Source organism: Triturus cristatus, chromosome 5_1, assembly GCF_964204655.1.
Source record: "Triturus cristatus chromosome 5_1, aTriCri1.1, whole genome shotgun sequence".
NCBI lineage: Eukaryota > Metazoa > Chordata > Amphibia > Caudata > Salamandridae > Triturus > Triturus cristatus.
Genome location: NC_140587.1, coordinates 57,861,595 through 57,874,103, shown reverse-complemented (window position 1 = coordinate 57,874,103; position 12,509 = coordinate 57,861,595). Strand labels below are relative to the sequence as shown.

Sequence of the window (12,509 nt, the reverse complement as noted above, 5' to 3'; positions counted from 1 at the left end):
ATAAAATGGCATGAATTGTTGATTGCTCAGAAACGGAATCACATGGGCAGAGTAATAATTCGTTTGACCAATTGTTGACAGTTGGAAAAGTCACCAGCCTATGGAAAACGTTCAAACGGAAGCGGGTGAGCACGAATCTATCGTAACTTTTGTCTGTTTTTTGAAGATATAGTTGCATGCCTAGTGAAGTGGATATCATTAAATTATGGCTCACTGATGGTTTTGTGGCTTCACTGGTTAGTCTCAGACTCTCCATGTGACTCATACAACGTTTCTTAAAATCTTTCCTTGCAATTGCTGCCATGGAAAAGGGATTGTTAAAATAATCAGGATTACCAATGTCTGTCATAAAATCCTTCACATATTTAATCCATTTTATTTCGAGGCAGTGGTCCAGTTTAAGAACATCTTGAAGCACTAACTGATTAAAGTGGTTTATTTCTGACTTCCAAATACGGTGCCATAAAATTATGGGTTGAATTTTTATGATGTCCGTAATGTAAGGGACTCCCAACTCAGCGTGGCAGACGAAAGTGGAAGTTGAAGCCGGAACCGCTAATAAATATCTTAGAAATGCGTTTTCCACTTTCTGCAGTTCAAAGACATTCCCATGTCCCCAGATCCCTGCCCCGTATGTTGCTACGCTTATACATTTTGCATTATAGATTTTGATCAGTTCCGGTGGTGGTCTTTTTCCTAATTTTTGGGAAAAATTGACAAGGGCAGTGGTAGCTCTCGTGAAAAGGAGTTTTCTTAGTGTAATTGCTTGATTACATGTGCCCTTATCATCTACAAGTATTTCCAAATATGAGTAAGTAGATGTACTGGCCAATTTGTTCCCATTTAGGTAGATATCTTTACTCTTTTTACTACCTTTGCCACAGTTCATCACAAAAGTTTTTGAAATATTTATATTTAAATCAATGCCTTGCATATATTTGTTGTACAATTCTAGAGCCTTCTGGAGAGCTATGGGCGTCCTAGCTAGGATCACAGCGTCAGCCGCAAACAATAATGCTGGTATGCGTCTAGGGGTCGGAATTTGTTGTACCTGGGGGACGTCCTGTGTTCCATCCAATAGGGCCTTCTCAAGACCATTTGTATAAAGAGTGAAAAGGAATGGAGCCAGGACGCACCCCTGTCTAACCCCTCTAAGTACTTTAAATGTTGAAGTACATTCTCCAGCTTTTCCATATCGAACTCTCGCTGAGGCATTGCTGTAGAGGGCTTTCAAAAAATCTATTAAGGGTTCCTCTACTTTCATTTCCTTTAAGATATGCCACAATTTACCATGAGCAACACAATCGAAGGCTGAAGAGAGGTCAACAAACGCAAGGTATAGTTTCCCTCTCTTCGCCCTCGTGTATTTGCCCAGCAAAATGGCTAGGTTAAGTCCCTGGTCTATTGTCCCCAAGCCTTCTCTGAAACCAAACTGTAAATCGGACAGTATGTTCTTGTCTGTGGCCCAAGTTTGCAGCCTCGTAAGAAGGATCCTTCCTGCTACTTTTCCTAGCGAATCCAGGAGTGAGATTGGTCTGTAGCAGGAAGGATCCTGTCTATTACCCTTTTTGTAAATGGGGACCATGATGGATTCCGTCCAAATATTAATGAGGCCCTGCGAGGAAGTTGAAGGATTGTCACAAAACCTTCCAGGAAGTGGAGATAGATTAACTTTTTTCTTTTTATCTTGGAATCAAGGAAGATCATCTGCGGTGTCCCCCAAGGATTATTCCTCAGCCTCACCCTCTTCAGTACGTACATGACAACCCCTAGCCAACACCGTCAGATAACACAGACTCAACATTATCTCCTATGCCAATGACACACAGCTCATCCTTTCACTGTCAGATGACCCCTCTACCACCAGAGCCAACTTCCACACAGCTCATCCTTTCACTGTCAGATGACCCCTCTACCATCAGAGCCAACTTCCACAGATATATGATGTACGTCACGGATTGGATGAAGGAAAACTGTCTCAAGCTCAACACGGACAAGACACAATCCTCATGTTTGGGAACAATGACTCTCCATGGAACGCTGCATGCCAGAGACTACTGAACTTGGTCTTTGTATTTTTCATCCCCCACCCCAACATACTATGCCTGCAACCACGACATTATGTTGGACAGCAAGCTATTTATGAAGAAAGAGGTAAACCCCGTCTCTTCTGCCTGCTTCCATACACTATGCATGCTCAACAAGATCTTCAGATGTCTCCCAGTCCACACCAGAAGGGCCTTGTCACCAGCAGTCTGAACTACTGGAACACACTCTACATAGGTATCACCACACATCTCCTCAAGAGACTACAGACAATTCAGAACACTAGCCCCCAATCCAGAAGAGATGCCTGTTCAAGACATTGACCCACTCATACAAAGCTCTGCACAATAATGGACCAGCGTACACCAACAAACACATGACCTTCAGTCAACCAAACAGGCACCTATGATCCACATCCCTCTTCATCACAGACACCCCCAATCTGCTGAAGCAACAGCGGAAGTTGATCATTTTCACACCTGGCGGCCAAAGCTTGGAACGACCTTCCCTTGCACCTCAGGTGCACCTCATAGCTCCAGCAATTCAGGAAAAAACTCAAGACCCATCTGTTCAAATGAACAGATCACTACGAAGCAGTGAGCAACTCCAGCACTTTCAGACCTTCATGGGTGATTGTCCTTGCTTTACAAACCCTTGATTTATAGAATGATTTGGAAAGTGTTGTGAAGATTCGTCAAATACTGCCAACGTTATTAGAGAAATTAACAATTCTCTTCCTGTGGAAACTCTTGCCTAACTATAACTACACTCTGTATACAGCAGGGAGTATCCCAATTAACCCTGTCAGGTCTTGTGGCACATGCACACGAATTACTAAAAAGACATGACTTTTGAGGGATAAATGCTTTTACTTGAAGTCAAAATAAGGGAAACATCGGTTACATTGCGGTGTTTACACCGCAATACCTTTCCAACGCAGATATTACAATGCAAGTCATTACAATGACTTGCGCTGGATGGCGCTCTAAGAAAAGAAATAGTATAATTTACTATTCCAACACCTTGCCTACTGAAAATCATACTATTCCTAAGTCCAGCGCCCTCCAGCTCAAGTCGTTGTAACGACTTGCGTTGTAATGCCTGCGTTGTAAAGGTATCGCAGTGTAAACACCGCGATGTAACGTCTCATATTCCAAAAATAATATCTCAATTATTATTGAACTGGTTTCGTTGTTCCATCACATATATTTCATTATACTATTTGTTTTAAACACTTCTAGCATACAGCTATAAATCAATTTTTTAATTCATTCCTGTGGAATAAATTCAATAATTTATACAAATCAACACACTGTCCTTATATTTACACTTATCAAGCAGAGGCGGCCCACATGTATACTTTTTACATTGGGTCCGTCTTTAAGCTAGTCCACTTGTAAAATTCAGTAAACCAATTGCCCAATGTCCATATGTTCCACATATCATGTGATTAAGCTGGTGATCCTTGTCTCAACAACTCTTTTCCAGTTGAGGCATTTCCGTTGGGATTATATCAAACTACAGTTTGGTTAGGGGGACAAAGCAGGAATGTCCGTTATCCCTGCTCCAGTTTGCCTTGGTCATGGAAACAAGGATATGTCTGCTAAGGAAATATCAACATTTTAGGAAACTGGCTCTCAGCAGAGTGTCCTCAAAGTACACTATGTAGAAAGTCTGGGGAATCCCCAATGGGTATGTGAAGGCATAAGTAAATAATACTAACTCTATTATTTTGTGGTAGTGTGGGCAAGCAGTTAGGCTTCTAGAGGGTAGTGCTAAGCATTTGTTGTACTGAGAGACAATAAATGGGACACACACACTCAAAATAAATCTGAGACCAATATGTAAAAAATAATATCGATTTTTACATCAAATTTAAGACCGAGAACACAGTTTGAAGGTAAGTACTTTCAGAGTTACGATTTTGCAAAGTTCAATAAATATAACACTTTTATACCCAATTACGCACCATTGGAAACAATAATTAAAAAAAGCACAAAAAAAATGCATAGAAATTCAGGCAATGCTTTCACAAAGTTCACCTTCTCATTTTAGGTCGATGTCAGGACCAAGTTAAAAGTTACATCAGGAGATGTTTGAGAGCCTCTCTGATCAGCCGGGAGCAGAGTGCTGAGGTTTTGGAAGCTGGTGCGCAAAGACAAAGAGGGCCACTTGAAAATACACTGCACAGAGGAACCTAAAGGTAAGTCCAGTGGGTCTCCTTTGAGGGAGGAGGTCACAAGGGCTTTGGGACCATGGGAGCAGAGCTGAATTGGTCGGTGCTGGGGCCGGAGGGACCAGGTGCAGAGCCAGTCAGGTGGTGTGCACCTTGAGGTTCTCGCAGTCAGGAGCAGGCAGCTTGAAGAGGTGATCTCAGGACAGCTGGGCCACTCAGAAAGTGAGTCTCAGTTGTCTCAAAGCCCCACAAAGAATGCTTGCTTCTGGTGCTTTGGGAGTCCTGAGGGGACTTGGTGTTTGCTGTTGGTACACTGTAGCTCCAGTAGGTCCTGGTGTCTCACAAACTTGGTGGAGAGACAAATCTGATCATCCGAAGCTGTTGCACCTTCTCTTGCTTTTGTGCTGTGCCGGGTTCGTCAGGGAGCAGCAAGTTGACAAACAGGACTTCACAGTATTGATGCCTGCGGTGTGCAGGGGAGTGATACCTTCAATAAAAGGGAGATTTTTGGTGATTTGTTAAAGACTGGAGGTCCTGCGGGGTTCCTGGAGTCCTCTCAGGTTTTAGGATCAATCAATCAATCATTTGTAAAGCGTGCTACTCCTCACCTGTGAGGGTCTCAAGGCACTGGGGGGGGGGGGGGGGAGAAGCAGCTACTGATCGAACAGCCAGGTCTTGAGAAGCTTCCTTAAGGTAAGCAGGTCCTGGGTTTGTCGCAGGTGGGTGGGGAGGGTATTCCATGTCTTTGTGGCGTGGTGGGAGAATGATCTGCCACCAGTGGTCATTCAACGGATGCGTGGGACGGTGGCCAGGGCAAGGTCCGCAGAGCGAAGCTTGCGGTTTGGGGTGTACAAGGTGAGTCGTTCGTTGAGGTATGCTGGTCCTGCGTTGTGGAGTGCTTTGTGAGTGTGGTGAGGAGTTTGAAGGTGATTCTTTTGTTGACCAGGAGCCAGTGGAGGTCTCTCAGGTGGGCGGTGATTTGGCTGTGGCAAGGGATTCCAAGGATGGGGCATGCGGAGGTGTTTTGTATGCGTTGAAGTCTTTTCTGGAGTTTGGCTGTGGTTCCCGCATAGAGGGCGTTGCCGTAGTCCATCCTGCTGCTGACGAGGGCTTGGGTGACTGTCCTGGTTTTGGTGGGGATCCATCTGTAGATCTTGCGGCACATGCGGAGGGTGTTGAAGCAGGAGGAGGAGACCGCGTTGACTTGCTGGGTCATAGAGAGCGTTGAGTCCAGGATGAACCCCAGGTTGCGAGCGTGGTTGGTGGGTGTCGGGCTGTTCCCAGTGTGGCCGGCCACCAGGAGTCGTCCCATGCGGAGGGGGTGGAGCCGAATATGAGGACCTCTGTCTTGTCAGAGTTAAGTTTCAGGCGGCTGGTCTGCATCCACTCTGCGACGCCACAGGTGTTCGTGGTGACTTCAAATCGGAATGGGGACGCGGACTCTCTGGGTTCTGCCGGTGAGGAAGGAGGTGATCCAGTTCAGAGTTTTGTCTGGGATCCCTGCGTCGTGGAGGCGTGTGCGGAGGGTCTGGTGGCAGACGGTGTCGAAGGCAGCCGAAAGGTCGAGGAGGATGAGGGCCGCGGTTTCTCCGTTGTCCAGCATGGCCCTGATGTCGTCGGTGGCGGCGATGAGCGCAGTTTCGGTGCTGTGATTGCTTCGGAAGCCGGATTGAGAGGAGTCCAGGATGTTGTTCTCCTCAAGGAAGTGGGTCAGTTGTCTGTTGGCGGTCTTCTCAATGACTGTCGCCAGGAACGGGAGGAGGGAGTTGGGTCGAAAGTTCTTGAGGTCCTTTGGGTCCGCCTTGGGTTTCTTGAGTACACAGTGACACAGATGCAGCAATTATCGAGTCCTGGCAGAAGGAGGCAGGGTTTGGTGTCTTTCTTCTGCAGCAAGGCTTCAGTTCTTGTGCAGGGGGGTCTTCTTTGTCCTGGTTTTCTCTTTTCCATCGAATATGATGTTCAGGTCCTGAGGTGCCACCTAAATACCGAATTTGGAGGCATTTGAAGGGGTGATAGCTAGTACCCAATGGGCTACCTATTTTTAGGGTGTCACACCCTCTAGTGACCACTTCCTAAACTAAACATAACATAACATGTGTATTTGTAAAGCGCACATTCACCCAGAAGGGTATCTTGGTGCTGAATAACAGATGTTTGTTACCCAACTCAATGGTTCTCATTTTATCGACCTCAGAAGGATGAAAGGCTGAGTGGACACACCAGGATTTTAAACTCTCACCATGAGGTCAAACACAGACCCCTATATTGGATACATTAGTCCAAAAGGCCATCTGACCCAGCTTCCTGTGGAAAGAGGCACTACCCTAGCCCTGATAGGATGTTTTCTCACCATCCCAATATGTTAGAATTCCAGGAGAGGGGTTCACATCACCTGCCCTGCCCTAGGGGTGGTGTAGGCTAAGTGGGGACCCTCCTCCTAGTCTAACTATTTTCCCCACCTTTCTTCCCACTAAAAGTGGAGTAGGAAAGGGGGATTAGCTTTCCCGACTATCTGGACGTTCCTGGATTGGATTTCAAAGGCAGTATCGCCTTTGAAGCTACCCACCTCGGAAGGCCACCCTGTTCTGGAGGAGGTGTGAAGCACCTCTGCCCAGGGAAGGCTTTGTCTCTGTCCTCTGAGAGCACTGGCTCTGACCCCATGAGTTCAGAAACAAGTCTGTTAGTAGTCAAGTACCAAACCAGTGCGTAGTCTCTTTTCAGGGGACCCTCTGAAAAGGGTCTCCCGTGTGAGTTCATTAATAAATCCACCACTGGCATCAGTGAGGATTTATTAAGACAAGATGTTTAGTAACAAACACCTTAGGCATAGGTGAAGCCATCATGGAGCTATGAAGCATATGTTGACAAGTATCCAGCCCATGTACTCTTTATGGCTTTCCTGTGCACTCACAACAACACAGAATAGACTGGACATTGTAGGGGCATATTTGCTCATGCTGATATGCTCACACATAGTATATATTGCACCATGCCTCAGGTCTACAGGTCTGCAGGAGGGGGGGTAAGGAGATTTATGGAGCTCCCTGGGAGGATTCCTGCCCCCTCAGAGGAGTGAGGACCTTGGGTACCCTACGTAGAGCAGTGGTTCCCAACCTGTGGTCAGGGTACCCCTGGGGGTCAATGAAGCCTCCTTAGGGGGTCCACAACTACTTGGAAAATTAAAGAATATTAACAGATGAATAAAGTGTATATAAATAAAGAAGCTAAATATACAATTGAAAAATGTAAAATGCGCTGTAAATGTAGAAGAATTTTAAATTGGGGGATAAAAATGTAATTAGTATTCTAAGATCGATTCATGGGAGCAGTTCAGGTGCATGCACAGTATATAGTTGGGACAATCAATGTCCTCAATTCAATTTAGAAAAGCTCTAACATTTCTATTAAAATTAAAATTGAGATTTGTTTTATTTATATGTGTTTGCAAATTAAACAAAAAAAATAATTATTTTTGTATTTGTTTGGTGAATGCTTCCACTAAGGACTCAGTAGTGGGTCCCTGGTTTCGAATAAAGATTCAGTGGGGGTCCCAGGGCTCTAGTAATGATTAAGTGAGGGTCCCCAGAAGTCAAAAGGTTGAGAACCACTGGTTTAGAGGGTTTTACAGGAAGCTGTGGACTGCATACTGGTGCTGCTGAAATCACATTGTTTTCTGGCATTGTACATGAACGATTTCTTTGTACTACTGCCTACTTATGAGGACTATGGCTGCTTTAAGGATAGGTTGGGAAACAAAAATGCTCTCTAAATAAATTAGAATAAAAGGTTTCGACCTAATTCCAATTGTGTCAGCACTGTAGGTATAACTAGGTGCTTTTAAATTTAATTTTGGAGCAACTGAAAGATTCTATGCATGCCTGACTGTGTAACACTGAGTTCCCAAGGGGGGAGTATTTTGGCTTGATGACCTACTTTCCAGCTCCAAAAAAAACAAAACCTTCACTTTGGCGAATGGACAGAAATATGTGTCATGGACTCAAGACATAACATGTATATTTGTAAAGCACACATTCATCCATGGAACTCTTGGCATTGAATTAAGAGATGTTTGCTGTTACCCAACTCAGTTAACAACCTCACAAGGATGAATGGCAGAGTGGACCCACCAGAGTAATGACTATGAGGGTCAACACAGATTCTAACATAGGACACATTAGTCCACTGAGCTACTGACCCGACTTCCTCTGCCCACTCTCCAAGAACAAGCATGTCAACTGCAAAGTGGAGCAGAGAAAACTGTGGGAATTCTAAGAGAGGGTGCACTGTAAGCCATTATTGTATGGTATAGCAGCATTTATACATCATGGCCTAGCCCTGTGGAGTTTAAAGTCATTGAAAGCTGTTCTTTAAATGCTCCTGGACGCTCCAATTGTGACACATTGGAAAATGCTCCACATTTTATCAGACACTTAACAAACAAGCATTGGAAATGCAATAGGTCTCACTTTTGTTGAAGTTTGATCGTTTGGCATTGTAAATGGGAATGTTTTTTACCTACGTATTATGGAGTGTATGCATGTGGTGTGTTGTGGAATTATGTGGGTTGGGTTGGATTAGTTAGTTTTGTAATTGTGTGGGGTGGAATTGTGTGGTGTGGACAGGATTTGTGTATTGGAATTATGTGACATGGTGTGTTGCAGAATTATGTGGATAGTCATTATGCGGTATTGACTGTATTGGAATTTTGTTGAGTGAGATTCTGTGTCTTGGAGTGTAAATATGTGGAATGGCATTTTGTGTTGTGAAGAGGTATGCAGTAGAGTTTAATGATGTGGTGTGCTGTTGAGGGCTGCCTTCCATGGCACAGAAACAGCGATGAATAATATTTATGAAATTACGTATTCCATGATGTAAACGGCTAAACATTAATGCAATTGTTACGGATATGCCATCCCCACCTTAATAAAACAAAGAACTGTGCTGTGTGTCTTTGTTTGTAGAACTTTGTTCAGTATGATGATTACATAGTAAGTCACACAGCGCCGCTGGAAAGCAAGTTCACTGTATCCGCTCAGCACTTTAAAAGACATACTCCGCACCAATGCACTGCACTTCGAGATCTTACATGTACCACCAGCGCACTGCAGTTAGAGGTATCACAGGTGCCATCGTGCACTGCGCTGTGATATGTCACATGTACAAGCAGTGCACTGCAGTCAGATGTTATTGGCAGAGTGGTTCTGCCTACATAAATGTCACAAGCACCAACAACCTGCCATAATGTTATCACTGCCCTCATTTTAGTTTCTATGAGCCACACCTGCTGTCCTACAATCCCAGGCGTTCTTGTGCAACCTTATGCTACATATAAGCGTGGGTGAGAAGATGCGCCCAGCTGTTTGTGCAGTCACTGCCTCTAAGTGATAATTCACTCGAATGTCTACCCTTCAGGCACTCCCAGTCCTGTCTGTATCCACAACTCCCCCTTGCTGGCGTCGGTAACACTGGTCTGCGTTTGATGGGGCTGCATGCCTTCCCTAAGGAGGGGGTCAGCAATCTTTGGGAGGGTGGGCCTGCCTGCTTGACCTCTGGGGCGACTCCTTGCTGCGGGAATAGGCTGTGCGTGCACGCCTGCTGCCTCAGTGCCCTATGCCGCCCTCAGGGCGGCAAATTTATGAATGTGTGAAAAGGTGTTTTTCTCCTTTTGTTCTCCTTCAGTTCAAAACGATGTTGTACTAAACAATGGGCAGGAACAGTAAAGGAAGACTATATAACTGGACTATTTATTCTGGCAAAAAGTGTGAATAGGTTAAAATAAAAGGGTGCTAGTGCCGCCTGGACATTCTAAACACATGGGGGCAGATTTATGTTGCACTTGCGGCACTTTTGCGCCGCCATTGCGTCACTTTTGTGACGCAGCAGCGGCGCAAATCCTGCGCCATGGTGCGGGGCATTTACAAACGTGACGCATCTCCCAGATGCGTCACGTTGTAAAGCCCTGCGCCACATGTAGGCGTTCCAGGGCAGGTGGGGGCGTTCCGGCGCAGGAACGCCTCCTAAAAGTGGCTGAGTGAAATCTACAAGAATTCACTCAGTCACTTTTAGGCCCATGCTGCGTCAAAACGCTGCGCCTGCTTGAAGCAGGCGTAAGGATTGACGCAGCATTGTAAAGATAGGGCCCCCCAGATCATTGCTGGAGCTGTGTCGCGCTTGCGACGCAACTCCAGCAATGCGCCACTTTTCGGCACAGATGCGTCACGCATCTGTGCCGTTTTTGCCCCATGGTGCGCCGCATTATAAATGCGGCGCATCCATGGTGGCGCAGCTGTGGCGCATAATAACTGGCGCATCCCTGCTGATATGCAGGGATGCGCCAGTCGTCATAAATCTGCCCCATGCATTGTAGGCAGCCTTTCCAAAAACATAGCCCGCACATCTCTTCAGAAGCTTGCCATGTAAATAAATGCCGGTAAGCAAAGCACCACACTATCAAAAAAGTATTAGCAAAGCCAATAGGTTTGCTACACTTTTAAAATAGGAAATCAATTGGCTTCGCCAAGTTTGTTGATACTTTTTTCTCTTTACATGGGACTCGTTTTCCACTATGGAGTCTGTTTGATTGCACCAAGAAATTCTGTCTAACCTATCCTCGATAATGGTGAACCACTGAAATGTTTCTGGTTAATAAACATGCACACCTGCAGAATTAGTCCACGACGTAATCTGGAGCTAAAAGGAAGGAGATGTCGGGGTAAAGCAGCTGCCGGTATATAGGATGGGGAAACCGCAGGCTCCTAGGGCCTAGAGTTTTCCTGCTGCCATTTTCTATATGATGAGGGGCGCTGCCTGGTGGGCCAGATCAAGTGTCGCGACTAGGATAATCCTCTGTCGGGCCCCACATGCAGGTACTCTGTTTGATAGGCACACCTATACTTTCATTTACGGTAGCTTTGGAAATCTTCTTCCCTTAGCCACTGAACTGCCCCAAAAATTAACCCAGACATAAACCCAGCTACAAGCCTGCCGACCAAATTTAGTGAATACAGTTATCCTATATGAAAACTTAAAAATCAAAATTCAGGTAAGAAATTAATTAATACACTTGTTGTTGCCCAAGGGAGAGGTGGAAGCAAAGGCAGAAGCAACAGCGAGAACAGGGAAATCCAATACAGCTGGAGTGCCTCCTACCTGAATGTGGGCACCCCACCAGCCAACAAACCACCACTATCCTGTAGCAGCTCCTCTGGGGCCCCTTTCAGCGGCGCGCCGACTTCACCAGCGTCTCCTGTACCTCTCCCACTACCGTACTCCTCAGAGAAGTTGACGCCCTCCAGTTTGGCCGCTATACCCCTAGTGCTGCCCCTGAGAAGTCCGCGAGCTGCAACTCTCAGGCTCCTCCTAAGCTCCAGCGCCGCCGTTTCCCACTGCGTTAGGCAGGAAGGGGTGGAAGGAGCAGAAGCCGAACCAGGACTGAGAGCCGTACCGCCCCCTACACACATCCGCCGATAGCCGGCCGCCGGCCGAAGCAGAAACAGAGCCCGGACCCGATCGAATCAGAGCCCGGACAAATCATCCGGCAAGAGGAAAAGTGCCTCGAAAAGGGACTGGTCAGAAGGTGGAATATCTTCCCCGCATAACCCCCGCAGAGCCTCTGAGTGTTCCGCGGTAAACGCTGAACGCGAACGCGAATTCACATAACATAGGGACGGGCGGAACCTCCAGGCGCAGCGGCAGCTCAGCTTGCATGCTCTCCCCTTCATCCCGAGGAGGGGGGTTCACAGGTGCTAAGTCTGCCGGGAAGGAAGTTGACCAGGTACATTTGAATGGACAGGAGGCTAGTCTGGACAGAAGCACGGAAATTGCTGGTAATACTACGAATAACAGTACCAGGGAAGGTTACAGGCAATGGCAGCATTAAGAGGAAATCTAAGATTGAAAAGAAAAATACTTCAACCTTTTTATCTGGGGAAGATCTAAGGTTACCTTCAAAGCTAAGCCTAAGATCACTCCCTCCCTAAGGTCGTACTTTAAGGTTTTACCGGAAGTTCTGTGCCTTGTGAGACAGGGACAGGTTGGAAAGTTGGAAAATAAGAGATATAACTGAGCTCGAACCTGGATCCGTTGGACCGGCTAACCCAGATAGTTCAAAAGCAGAGAAGATAAAGGCGGGGGGCCACACATTTGCTGGGGGTTTGTCTCTGGTTGACACTGAGAGTTCTGCTTTGGAAGTGAGAGACAACATGATGGAGGCAGTGAATGGGGTAGTAGATTTGACTCCTCAAGCTGAATTGTTAGATACACCCCAAATCTCACCTACGGGCCCGGC

General features: G+C 46.2%; 1 protein-coding gene across 1 annotated transcript in view; it reads right to left on the bottom strand.

Moving 5' to 3' along the window:
• Positions 1 to 11,923, bottom strand: part of LOC146830169 (fish-egg lectin-like) — a 114,453-nt gene extending 102,530 nt beyond the window's left edge. The window contains exon 1 of the mRNA XM_085604020.1: positions 11,372 to 11,923. The gene's annotated coding sequence lies outside the window, so the exon portion shown is untranslated. The remainder of the gene's footprint in view (positions 1 to 11,371) is intronic.
• Between the last annotated feature and the right edge of the window lie 586 nt (positions 11,924 to 12,509).